Raw genomic sequence first — 14234 nt, forward strand, 5'->3', positions numbered from 1 at the left:
CAACTTTAAATATAATATGCATGCACAATAAACTATTGTAAAATTTATTTACATCACTCGACAGAAAGGTTTTTGCAGGTTTTAATAAAATGTAAATTAATAACAGTCATAATAAGCATGTTTCCAGTACGCGCCTCAGGCTTGCACAGTATCGTCAACTCACTCATCAGAATCTTCGGTAATCCTCGGCAAACTTCGCCACGGCTCATTCGGTTCTTGTTGAGTCCTCGGTAATCCTCGGCAAACTTCGACAGTTGGTTGAACCTGCTCATTCGGTTCTTTTTGAGTTGGTCGTGCTACTTCGGCTGTTCGTCCTGCGTCATCAACCCGGAACTAAAGTTCGATTCAGTTCGATTTGTGAACCGGCTCAACCGGTTACTTCCTGAGAACCGGCTCAAAAGAACAATTCGTTCAAGAACCGAACATCACTACTCTTCAGTAACGGATAAATAAAATAATGTTAAGTAAAATGAAAAAGTCAAAGCCCAGTCATGTCCTCATCTCATACATAAAACACCTGTGACTCACAACTGCTTTGCTAAGGAACTCACAATCATGCAAAGTAGCCTTGTTGACAAGTTTGGATGAGTAAGGGCAAAACACACAAGATATAGTACTTTCAGTGCCCTGTAGTTGGCGATAACACCTCGTTTGTAGCAGAAATGAACTGCTTCAGAAAAAGCTAGGTCCATGCAAAATGTAATGTGTAACTGCAACACTCATTACAAATGTAGCGGAGTAAAGAGTAGAGATACTCATTCAAAAATGTAGTGAAGTAGAGAGTAAAAGTTGCTAATATCTTTGATACTCAGTCAAACTACAGAGTATCCAAAAAGAAACTCAAGCACAGTAATTAATTACATTTACTCAAATACTTTACACCTCTGCATCTTAAAGACGTCTGTCAGATGTTTGTACACAGCAGATGCTTTCCAGATGAAGCGATCTTTAACAGACATCTTGCAGAAGTACGTGTGCTATCTGGGTTGGCAATATATACAGTATATAAAACAACAGAGCATCAGAATAAAGAGTGTACACTCTTAAAAATAAAGGTGCTTCAAAAGGTTCTTCAAGCGATGCCATAGAAGAACCATGTTTGGTTCCACAAAGAACCATTCAGTCAAAGGTTCTTTAAAGAACCATCTCTTTCTTACCTTTTTATAATCTGAAGAACCTTCTTTCGCCACAAAGAACCTTTTGTGAAACAGAAAGGTTCTTCAGATGTTAAAGGTTCTTTATGGAACCATTTAGACAAAAAGGTTCTTCTATGGCATCGTGAAGCACCTTTATTTTTAAGAGTGTAACTAATGAGGCCAAAGTGCAAATCTCTATATATAAAGAGATACTGCCTGTGGGAAGAAACTGTTAAACGTGTTTTCTGGATAGGTGGTTTAGTTCAGCATAGAATGTCAGTGTGTGACTTTGGGTTGCTTTAATGTGCAGCAAATTATGCCTGTGTTTGTACGGCCACACCTGAAACATTCAGCGTAAACCACACCCGTGGCTCGAGGGGAAACTATAGTGTTTTGCTGCATGACCGGTCATCTCATCAACACTAAGCATGTGTATGCAGGCTTTTACAAAAGAGATTCAGATGGCGCTGTGGCTTTATATTACAGTACACTGAGATACCTGCTCTTTGTGCATATCAAACATTTGTATATATTTGTGCTTTCTCATAAAGGTGAAATGCAAAGCACACATGTATCTCACAAAACTGAACAACATATAAAGGAAATTAAATGATGAAATGATATGAAATGAAAGTAGTTTATTCAGTAGTTGATCATTTCATTGTATTATCTTACTCTTAGAAACCATACCTACACAAAACAAGCAATGTGTGATATATATATATATATATATATATATATATATATATATATATATATATATATATATATATATATATATATATATATATATATATATATATATATATATATATATATATGTGCATGTATGTATAGTAATGTTTTATCTTTTTATGCTGTGAACTGTAATTTTAAAACGTTTAACATCAGAAAATAATGCACAAAACATTGTAAACAAGTATTTAAAAATAGCAGAATCAAATGAGTATCGAAAACGTTTTTAGGCATACATTGAATGTCAAAAATGAGTGAGCAAGTATGCTGCACTGCGAGTCTTTTGGAAACGGCAAGATCTTTTAAAAATAAACCTGAAGTTCATAATAGGAGCAGGTGTAGTGCTAACTTGACAAGCCCCCTTGAGCGACCAATCAGAGGAGTGTGAGGAGTTTAAGGCGTGACACTACATTTGTTGTTATTAATGCTGGTAATAGTGCTCAACCCATCTTTCACTAGTCATAACTAGAATATGCTTGTTTACGTTGTAATTTAAGGAAGTACTTTTGTAAAAAAAAAAAAACAATAGCTCTGGTTAAAAAACATTACAAATAAAATTTTTATTACTTGAAATAAAATAAACATTAACTGAAATAAAATTAAATTAAAATTAAATAAAATATAAAAAATTAAAACTTATCGCCACTTTTTGAAAGCTCATTTAGTTTAAGCTGAAATTCTAAAATAACTAAAAGTAAATAAACTAAAACTGAAACTTAACAAAATCTGTATAGGCATATAAAAAACTAAACTAAAAAATAAATAAAAACAAACAAAAATACTAAAACTTTAAAATTAAAATTAAAACAGGTAATATAAAAATAAAATGTAATTGAAAATATTTATAATAAAAACTATAATAGTACTAAAATACTAACAATGCATCACAAAACTTATCGATTTAATGAATCTTATGCTGCGTCCCAATTTGTCTATAGTTATACTACGCCCTTAAAGTATGTACTCTTTTGGTGAAGAAAAATAAAGTATAAGAGGCTTATATAATAGGAAATTAAAGACAAAAGCATACAACTCAGTCAAACGTATGCTACAAAGTCAGTGCTGTAGTACGGTAAAGTTAAATAAATATATAAAGTTATGAAACATAACTTTGTGCTCAGCCAAAACAATATGACCTGGAACAAAAAATATATTCATGAGACCAAAGATTGCCTGTTAGATATACCCAAAATGAATTATATCTCATGTTTAACCACTACAGAGAGATCAGAGCCAGCGGCAAATGTCAGAAGGACTAGCCGAGGTAAAGATGCTCTCTGCGGGAAACCTGAGCACTGAGCGCCCGGTGATCGCCTGGAGCGCACATCTCCGAAATCAGCGAAGCAAATTTTAAAATAGGCCCTATCTTTATAAATAAACCACAGATTTGAGTTTTAAACAACTACATTCTCGCCTGAAAAACTCTTAAAACTTCATGACACAATAACAGTAGTATTTTGAAAATGATGTGAGTTTTCTCCTCCGACATTAACGCTCGCTGGTTGGTGCGAAATGCATTCTGGGATACCTGGCTGCCTCAAGTTGGCACAAGTCACCTCTGGATGCATCCTCGATAAAAGGGGCGGAGCAAGAACACATCTGGGGGTTTGAACTGTATACTTGGATGTGAAGTAGGGCTGTCAAAAAAAAATTAGAATTTCGAATATTCGTCGAATTTAAAGAAAGTACTTTTTGTGATTGGTTTTCGGTCCTTTGTGTTAAACTATATATAAATGCATGAACAAGCGACTTTATTAATTATATATGGTTTATAAACATAATTTTAAACATTATGCACTTTTTTTTTAAAGATAGTCGTGTTATTTTATTATGCTTTGAAGAAACGTGCATAATATTTTGCTCGATGCGCCCTCTTGTGGCCTCAGGAGAGAAGCCAACAGCTTTTTTTCCCCCTAACTGAAATTATGCCTTTTAAATTCGAATATAATTTGAATATTGATAATATTTAAGTAAAAAATTCGAATTTAGTTTTTCAGCCATTTTGACAGCCCTAATGTGATCTTTGAATTTGAATAGTACTTGGGCAATGACTGATGACATTTCACAAGTCCACAAGAATTCAAGTACAGACAAGAGCACATATTGAGAAACGGCTTCAGTCTCTCGTAGCCAGACCTTCAGACTGATGGAAGAATTGTCCATTGTTGAATGGCCAAGGACTGGCCAAGAGGCCACATGACTGACAGGTAAAGCAACCAATCACAATTTGTTTTGTGCTGAGTCATGTTTAGAGGCATGGAAATGTCTCCACAATAACAGACCAGTATGTAAAACTCTTGGACGTATTTTAAAGCGTCTAAGGCTGAGGCTGAGACTACTGTAAACTTGCCTTTCAATCATCTTGTCACAGTTAACATCCTCCACATTTCATTTAATTTAACCTCTTACCGTACTGGAGAAAAAAGAAGTAGCTTGTTGATCTGCCAGCCGTGGGTCTTTATGCGGAGATGATGATGCATTTAAAAGTTAATGGCCAAAAGGTTAATGTTTATAAAAGCTGACGTTGTTGCAGAAGAAATATAACAGATAACATGAAATTTTTTTTTACTAGGTTAAATGTTGATTACTAGTAACTCAAACCCATTTATCTAAACCTTTCTACTTAACCGTCGGTCGCACATTATCTACCATGTTTGTAGTTTTAACACTTTATTCGTGTTTGTAGATCTGAACCGAATCCTTCGCCAAAGCGCAATGGATTGTAGGCAACATTAGCCATTAGAGTGGGCAGAGATCCACACATCAAAAATCTGAAATAGACCATCCGGAGACTTTTGGCATACACTTTACAACATACTACACACTTATTTTAATCTCACATACTATTTAGGTTAGATAGTATGAACATTGGGACGCAGGGTTATTGATGTTTGTGCAGTTGTTTTCCCTCCAAAATGATGTTATATCCTGGATGAACTGACTTTTGTTATTTAAAGGGATTATTAATGATATCAATATCTTAAAATTTATGAATGCATTAATATATATATATATATGTATATACACCTGTATATATATTCTTACTCAGTATTTTTGTCTTGTTTTCCAGTACAAATATCTAAACATTCTTAAATCAAGATACATTTACTTGAGAAGCAAAATTACATAAGATATTAAGTCTTGTTTTTTGAAAGATGTATCATTATTATGTGAGTTTTTGCTTAAAACATGAAAGCATATCTAAATAAATAGGGTAAGAAAAATTACAACTTAATTCAAAGGAAAAACAAACTTATTTTTCTCACTCCACTGGCAGAATTCTTTTCTTGTTTTCAGGTAAAACTCACTTAATTTTATTAATTTTTAAGAAAACAAGATATAATATCTTCAGCAATTTTGCTTCTCAAGTAAATGCATGCAATGTTTATATATTTTTTTACTGGAAAACAACATAAAAATACTGGCTAAGAAATTCTATTTTGCAGTGTGGGCTTTAAGCAACCACCCAGAACACCCTAGCAACCACATATCAGTTTGCATCGATCTGAGTGTCAATATTCTGTGATGATAAACATGATAAATCTGTCATGTTCATTGTAGGTGCGTATTATCAGATCATTGGTTTTGACGCGTTTGTTTCTTGAACAGGCCGATAATAAAATGCAATTTCTATACCTTTGAAAATAAAGTTGGATATTCCAATCCATTTATTGTCCATTTCTATTATTACAAAATAAAACGCAAACAACAAAATAAACAAACAATCCATTCAAGTCCATCACGGTCAAAAAACTTGCTTGACCTTCTTCGACGCACACCTAGAAGTTGACTTGAGCGTATAAATACATTATGCACCCTCTAGTGGTGTGAAAGAAAATTACAATAAAAAAATGGCTCCTATACACCAGCCCCTAATTGTGTATGACTGGGAGAAATAAACAATTCAATTAACATATTTATATAAGGAGCCATGAGTCACAAAAAAAAAACATTCTTCTTCTGTATTCTATATTTTCAACACCTTTTTTTACAATCAATAACCAAACAAAATAAATAAGCAAGTCAAATTGTATGCATTCATGAGTTCTTTAAACGTTCATGTCTTATGTTTCTATTAAAATACACATTTTTGTTACTGGTCTTGTTATAACATTCATTTTAGTTTGGATTCTTGCAGATCTGACCAAACCCTTTTGATCTGGGAATGTTTCGAGCACTTTTCCAAGCATCCAAGAATTGCGAGGGGCCACAGAGTCTGCAATGAGAACAATGTCACCTGGTTGAAAATGACGTCTTTCCTTGGTCCATTTTTGCCTTTCTTGAAGTAGAGGTAAGTACTCTTTTATCCACCTCTTCCAAAAGAGGTCAGAGAGGTATTGTACCTGCCTCCATCTTCTTCTTGCATACTGGTCCCTTTCATCAAACAGCCCAGGAGGCAGGATTGGTGTTTTTTCTCATTGTAAGAAGATGGTTGGGGGTGAGTGGCTCCAAGTCATTTGGATCATCAGATACTTTGGTAAGAGGTCTATCATTTAGGATAGCCTCTATTTCACAAAGAAAGGTGTGCAATCCCTCATCATCCAATGTTTGTTGACGTAGAATTAAAGACAATACTTTTCTTACCATTCTTATGATGCGTTCCCATGTACCTCCATAGTGTGAAGCCGCCGGTGGATTAAAACTCCACTTGATGCCTTTGTGTGCCAAGGTTTTCTTAATCTTGTTTTGATTCAAGTCTGGTTCAAGGGCCTTTCTCAATTCTCCTTCTGCGCCAATATAATTTGTTCCATTGTCAGATCTTAAACGAGACACTTGTCCTCTTCTACATATGAACCTGCGCAATGCATTAATGCAAGAGTCAGTGTCTAGAGAATAGGCAACCTCCAAATGGACTGCTCTACTGGCCATGCATGTAAAAATCACACCATAACGTTTCACGAGAGAGCGGCCTCTTTTTACTTCAATCGGACCGAAGTAATCCACTCCTACATTAGTAAATGGAGGTAGATCTACCGTCAACCTTTCTTCAGGTAAGTCAGCCATCAGCTGCTCACCTAATTTCGCTTTCTGTCGCCTGCAAAAGATGCAACTCGAAAGGACTCTCCTGGCACCTGGATTGGCGTGGGTGATCCAGTACTTTCTTCTTAATGTAGAAAGAATATGGTTCCTTCCACCATGACCAATCTGTTCATGGATGTGCTTTAGTATAAGCTTGGAAATATGCTGATCTTTGGAGAGAATTACAGGATGCTTTACCTCTTCCGGCATTGCAATCTTGCATAGCCGACCACCAACTCTCAACAGTCCATCTTCAAGAACGGGTTTAGCTTATAAATAGTACTATCCCTTCTGATTTTAGATTTCCCAGATTCTAATGAAACAATTTCCTTGCTGAACCTCTCTCGTTGACAGAATTGGATGATGGCTTTTTCTGCTTTAAACAGGTCATTCGAAGTCAAGCAAGTTTTAACTTTCTGCATTTTGCGTTTCACATTGCTCAGGTCATCTGATGTTACAATAGCCTGCTTTCGTTGGTGGCTCAGTTCCAGTAAAATGTTCTTAAACTTCAGCAACCATGCTACTGATACTTTGAGTCGTTTCCACTCAGAAAAGTATGTAATCAATCTATGAGTAGCATTATTGGCATCTTCTGAAGCTACAAGATTTATTGTGAGCTCCTTTTTAATTTCTGGATCATCATCAGAAATGTTCATCTCAATGCTGTGGTTTAACCACTCCCCTTCTGGTTTCCACAGAAACTCTGGACCATTTAACCACCTTTTGCTGGTTATGAGCTTCTGAACCGTCCATTCCTCTAGACACATCATCTGCTGGATTTTGAGAAATGTGGATGTACTTCCACTGGGTCACATCCGAAGCCTCTCTGATAACAGATACCCTGTTTGCCACAAAGGTACGAAACCTTTTGTTCTCATTTTTTAATATATTTCAGGGTGTAAACTTCTGGTAGCCTGTAAAAGTCCTCGCCAGTGGGGCTTGAAATCTCCAAATTATTTATAACATAGCTAGTGACCGTTGATTTAGGACTCATTGTGAGCAGTGAGATTTTTGTCTTTCGTCCATTTAGATTCAATTTTCTCATCAAACTCTCGGAGCAAAATGTAGAAGTACTGCCTGTATCCAAAAAGGCATAAGTCTGGATGACTTTGTTGCCAAATGCAGACTTAACTTGTACTGGAAGAACAGGAAGAATGCCACTGCTGTCCCCAGCCCCTGTATGATTACATGTCTGTGTAGACACAAGTGTGTTGTTTACTGTTGGTGCAGTTGTCTCTATATGGTGACTATCATCTGTGTTAACAGCTGTATCAACTTTCTGTTTGAAATGTATGTGCATAACAGTAGGATGCTTTTGGTGGCAGGTTTTGCAAGTTAAACGCCTTGCACACTCCATGCTCCGATGTCCAGTGTGCAGGCAGCCAAAGCAAACCTCCTTTTCCTTCAAAAAGTTAACCTTTCCCCTGTGCTTTGTCTTCTCAAACTGCTTACATTGTTCTAGACAGTGATTTTGAGAACAAAACAGACAAGTGACAGGGTTACTCAGTCTGCTCTTAAATTTGTGAGTTGAATTTTCAGTTTTTGCCTTCATTTCCTTGACTGTATGTCTGTCAACATCAGTAACGCTAGTAGCAAAGCTGTTACCTTTCAATTTCGACTTTGATAGAGATCCTTTGGCTTACTGATCATTCCTTTTTCCACATTCTGGATGTACCCAAATATTGGATCAGAAATTATGTTAACTTGACGCTCAATAAATGAGACAAGATCATTAAAGGAAGCTCTCCGATTACGTTGATCCATAAGATCACATGATGCAGTTCTCCATTTCTCTCTTAGTTTAAATGGAAGTTTTGAAACCACTGTTCTCATATTGGCTGGTACATCCAGTTCTTGTAAATACTGTACCTCCGACATTGCATTACAGCAACCTCGCAGAAAGGCTGCATAACTTTGAAGAGCTGTCACGTCTTCTCCCCTAATCATTGGCCACTCAAGCACCTTCTCCATGTAGGCAGCAGATACCACATGATCATTTCCAAAATGCTGCTTAAGCATAGCTTTAGCTGCTTGATACCCTCTTTCTGGTCTCATGTTCATGCAGCTACGAACAATTTCCTTTGGACGTCCCTTGGTATATCTTTCTAAAAAATACAAGCAATCTCCTTTGTTATTTGTCTGGTCTTCAACACAATACTGGAAAGCTTTAATAAATGAATTGAATTGCAAAGGATCTCCTTCAAATATTGGAATTTCACGTGGAGGAAGGTGGCTAGCCTTTTGTTGCTGTATTAGCAACTCTGTTATTTGCTGCTGTTTTTGAAGCACATTTATCACTGAATAAGACTGTTCCCCAGCATTTGAAGAAACCTGAGCTCTTATGTTGGATCCACTGGGCTGTGTACTGCATGTTGCAGTTTTTCTGCGCACTGGAATAGAAGTTTGAGCATGTTGCTGCTGTACACTCTGGGAGATTGGTGGTAAAGGTAGGCCTTCATAGCTATATGTTGTAGCCGCTGGTGGTTTATCAGAACTGGGACAGGAAGATGTTGATTTTGGTTTTGCTCCTTTGTTAATATAAGTTCTATTTTGCAGTGTGGGCTTTAAGCAACCACACAGAACACCCTAGCAACCACATATCAGTTTGCATCGATCTGCGTGTCAATATTCTGTGATGATAAACATGATAAATCTGTCATGTTCATTATCTGCTCATTAAGAATTACAGCCAAGAACATTCACCTTCTTGGCATGGAGTTCTGCTGCTATTTAAACAAAAGCTGACATCATTGTTATGTGCTAACTAATTACAGTCACAATAATGTGTATGAATAAGAACCTTGCAGCAGTAACTGTGACAAGATGGATCTATTGAAACCTTTCAGGAACATGTTAATTTATCCCAAAATCACATAAAAAAAAGAAAAAAAAGAAAAGAAACTGCATGTTGCATAAAGAAAATGAGCCTGTCTTGTTGAATTGTGACATTATTTTCATGATAATGAAGCATATTTTCTCCCACGGCTAATATCTACTTTTTAACATCCTTTATTAAACCAATTAGAGATGATGGTTGTACAAACCTTTATGTGGCTCTTCATTCACCCTTTACAAACACAGAGCAAACACCCAATGCTTTATGTTTCAGAAGAATATTAGACAAACAAACCATTCAATGTTCATCTAAAGCTCAACATAGTGTCAGTTTACAAGCACTCAAACTTTATCACCATGCTTCATTTTTACATGTTCTTTTCCAAATAGAAACAAAATTGCCAATTTTTTTTTCCAGTTTGAGACACAACAGTCTCCATTGAATCACTATTTCATTTATTTGTGATCTCTCTTTTGCACGAGATAACTGACATTTGTTGTCTTAATATTTCAGATACTCAAATCAAACACAAATTTGGCAAATTTATGAGCAATTTAAAGCACTCAGCGACCCAAAAAAGCAGCAACAACAACAACAACAAAAAATAATAATTATATATATATATATATATATATACAGTATATCAAAGCAAACATCATCCACAAACATCATCTGCTATTTCTTTAATAGTTCTACTGTCCAAATATAAGCCACTGTTTCTGTTTTCATTTTTTTTTCATGCCTTGATGCTTAATTTCTATGCTTAATATAATTGTTGATTCTTTCAATATGATTGAGGATGTGTTTTATGGGTGTAGGGCATCGGATAAGAAGGATTACAAACGTAAAACACCTTCCTGACTTTAATGACCTCATATGCAAATGAAGACCAGTTCTAACTTCCTGTTGTTTTCCTTTGAATTTAATGAAAAAGTTAATTGCATTATGAAAAATTATTACTTTAAATTTGTTAGTTCAAAAAAAAAAAAGATGTTTAGCATGCATCTTCTCAAATTTCTCATTAAAACAGACTGTTTGGTTGAACTGGGTTGACATCTCGCAAGATCTTACAGACGTTTGTAGACTTTCTGGTTTGAGAAGTGAAGTGGAAACACAGGCCATAATTATGATTCCTTCAACTGTCTGTTTCTGTGTACCTGCCAAAATGTTTTAGGCGTTCCTCCATCCGGACTGCATCAATGGGACGATAACATTCCTATCACCACGAAGAAAAAAAAGCATCTACACCATTTTACATAATCAGAACATTTTCGTTGAAAAACTCACAGGTTTTAACATGCACTGATCAAATGTCTTATGGATTGTCATTTTTAATTTTAGAGGAACTTACACGGTTTTTTATTCAGTATTCAGTGCATCAGCCAATCAAATATATGAATCAGACAAATACATAGTGATAATTTAAGACACATATTCAGCAAATACAGTGGATGTCTAAAATATTCTTCGGTTAACTCACGGTTCTTAGTCTAATGTTTAATTGTGAGCCCACAGACTTGTTTTTCCACCCTTGAGTGCGGATGAGCAAGTATATGTGTCACCTGAGGGCGGATCCAAAGTATAAATACAAGCAAGAAAACGGCATTTCCACACTGGAGAGCAAGACGAGACAAGAGGTAAGACATTCCTCATTTATTAGCTGCGACAGAGACTTGTCAAATGCATGATTCATGTGACCGTTTGATGACAAATATCATTAAATATGACTAAATTCACTCTTTGTCCATTTAGAAAATTCATTCGCAAGGATTTTATCTTATGAAACAGCAAAAGAAATATAACAAACATGCATGCAAAGAGAATCTTGCTTACAGGTCTTTTTCATGGTTTAGTGTTACGGACGTGTTGAATATCTGAAAATCTTGACATGAGTGATCCAAGTAAGTGATATTTCTGATATACTGACATCTTTCTATTTGTGGCATCGGAAGACATTAAGTTTAAAATGTTTAGTTACACTTTCGCAATTATTTTGATTAAATGCTATCAGAACAATTATTTATGCTTATTTGTTTTCCAAATTTCTCCTGCAGAACAACAGCAGGATTGCGGAGATTCTGGTTCTGGCTCCGAGGTATAACACTCTGTACATTTCTACTCCTCGCTTACAATTCTACACAAATGGTTACAGTTAGTTCTTCAGTTGTATGGTAATCATATTGTCATATTTTCTGTCTCACAGAGCTCAGATGATGAAGGTGGAAAGGTAAAAACAATCTCCAATCGTGCAATGCACTTATTGCATAACATATCCAATGATAGACTGCACGTCTGATTTTACTTCTACTTGTAGAAGCGTGGAAAGGGCCAAGGCAAAAGCAAAGGCAAAGGCAAAGGACAAGGTCATGGACAAGGACACGGTCAAGGAGGTGAACATGGGAAAAAAGGATGTGAGCAACAAAAAGGAAAAAAGTGATGAGTTCATAGCCTGAGGCCAGGGCAGTCCAGTTATGTCCTCATGACGCACAACTTTTCAACTCCATTTTGAACCCCAAAAAAAAAAAGAAATTAAAACACCCTTAAACAAGTTGTGTCTGACTTTTATTGAGCCTGGGTCCGTTCAATGGAAATTTAGTCATGTTGTGACACATTAAAATGGTCTCTAAACATGCCGATATTGACAGTGAAACATGAAATAAAATGCCTGAGATGTTGCATGAATAACAGAATTTAAAAAGGTCATCTTAAATGAGATCGATTAAGGTATATTGTTACACAACAAATGATTTTTAAGAACTGTAACTGATCTGCTGCTACTGGACACAGCCAATTACATCAGTACAGGTTCTGCAAGTTTGGCATCCTAAATATTAAACTGAACTTAAAGTAGATGCATGCCATCCATATTAAAATGCATAAGACCTACAAATAACCCAAATGAAGGTAGAGTACTCAAGTGGGAATTGTACCAAAGTTGATGCTTACAGGTTGAAAACTGGGAGTGTGCTTCATTCAGCATTCTTAATCAACTCAAATCATGCATGTACCAACAAGTCCCCACCCTGGTCTTAAACAAAAAAAACAAAACAAAAAAAAAAAACAAAAAAAACTGCAAAGAACAAGATTCCTCACCTAAAGTTGACAAACATCCTAAGTTAATAGCAGAATATGCAAACAAATATTTGCAGTGCTTAAAAGGAAACGAGCATTCCCTGCAGAGTTTGACAGCTCAGATTGGTGCGGCTCATGGGGTAGTGTACAGTAGTTTTCCCACATGGAACCCCACTTTAACAGTTCTCTAAACCGGAGTTCACAGGAGGTCTGTCTTTAAAGTGTCAAGTTGACATTAATTTCCCTACTGAGAAAGAGCTTTTCCTTCCGGAACCTGAAGTACAGCTAGATTACCAGTTTCCCCACATTTACAGAACATTCAAAACAATGTTACACTAGACAAGTTTTTCCCTTTATTGAAAACCAGCTAAAGTCTTCTGCCGCTCTTGAACCATTACAGGACCGAGTGAGGCCTTGCCTTCCCACTGAATGCCTAGAAAAAGCAAATACCCAAGTTAAGTACAGCACTTGACGTGTCAAAAGCAATCTTAAAGCAGCTACCTACCCCCAAAAGGATCAGCATTTCCACCATCAGGACCACATGTTGAGTCACAGCAACCACAAGCCTGGTGGTTCCCATTGAACACCAACAACTGCACCACCAGCACGGGTAATCGGAGTTCCAGCAAACCCTTCAGGAGTGTAGGTAAGAGCAAAGGTGTAGACAAGCTCATCCTCAGTCATCTGTAAGAGACTGAAGTTGTCACAGAGTTCTCTACTCTTAAAAGGTGTTTTATCAGCCATGCCATAGAACTACTTCTGGTTCCCCAAAGCAGCTTTCAGTGAGCAGTTCTTAAAACCCACTATAAGGAACAGAAATGTCCTATGAGTGTTAAACGGTCAAGTAACAATTAACACAAAGAACCTTTATTTTTTGGTGTACAAAAAAAATCCAGTAAGATTTAACAGTTCTTACCATCAGCACACTATTGCGGTCCATATTCAAAGATGAGCACCCTAGAGGCAGAGTCCTCACCGACAACAGAACAGCCTCCCATAGACAAACCAGATGGCTGGATCAGTTGGCCATTGCTAAACAAATCCTTCTTTACCTCCACAAGAACCCGGTTCTCACCGCATTGAACAGCCACACTACTGGGAGTCACGGGTTGCCTTAACTGGAAGTCCACTGCCAACTCACTTTGCACCTCTGGAACGATGCGAAACCTCCAGTCCAAAGGCTTGACTGGACCCTGCAACAGCTGCTTCTCCTGAAAACCAAGAGGCTCTTGCGCAAATCCTCTGGAGTCCTGACTCTGAAACTGAGAAGCCTTCTGCAAAGGAGTCAAGACCCCTTGAGAAGAAAGAGCAGAACCTCTGGAAGCTTGATTTGACTGTGGCTTCATGCTGCTTGGACTTTGACTGTGTCTCAAACTTCCCCATGCACTCTTCAGGTCAAATGCCACAATCACAACCAACACTAACACACCTTGCAA

At 36.7% G+C, this 14234-nt stretch overlaps 1 long non-coding RNA gene and 1 pseudogene across 1 annotated transcript; one reads left to right on the forward strand and one right to left on the reverse strand.

Annotated features, from left to right (window-relative positions):
* The first annotated feature begins 11303 nt into the window (after positions 1-11303).
* Positions 11304-12274, forward strand: LOC107678741 (uncharacterized). Its single transcript, XR_001632960.1, has 5 exons — positions 11304-11363; positions 11580-11627; positions 11781-11821; positions 11930-11953; positions 12041-12274. It is a non-coding gene; the product is annotated as an uncharacterized LOC107678741 (long non-coding RNA).
* Positions 12275-13128: 854 nt separating this feature from the next.
* The window catches only part of LOC107678726 (zona pellucida sperm-binding protein 3-like), a 16102-nt pseudogene continuing 14996 nt past the window's right edge, over positions 13129-14234 (reverse strand).

This window comes from Sinocyclocheilus anshuiensis, unplaced genomic scaffold (genome assembly GCF_001515605.1).
Source record: "Sinocyclocheilus anshuiensis isolate Anshui unplaced genomic scaffold, SAMN03320099.WGS_v1.1 scaffold208, whole genome shotgun sequence".
In the NCBI taxonomy this organism is placed as follows: Eukaryota; Metazoa; Chordata; class Actinopteri; order Cypriniformes; family Cyprinidae; genus Sinocyclocheilus; species Sinocyclocheilus anshuiensis.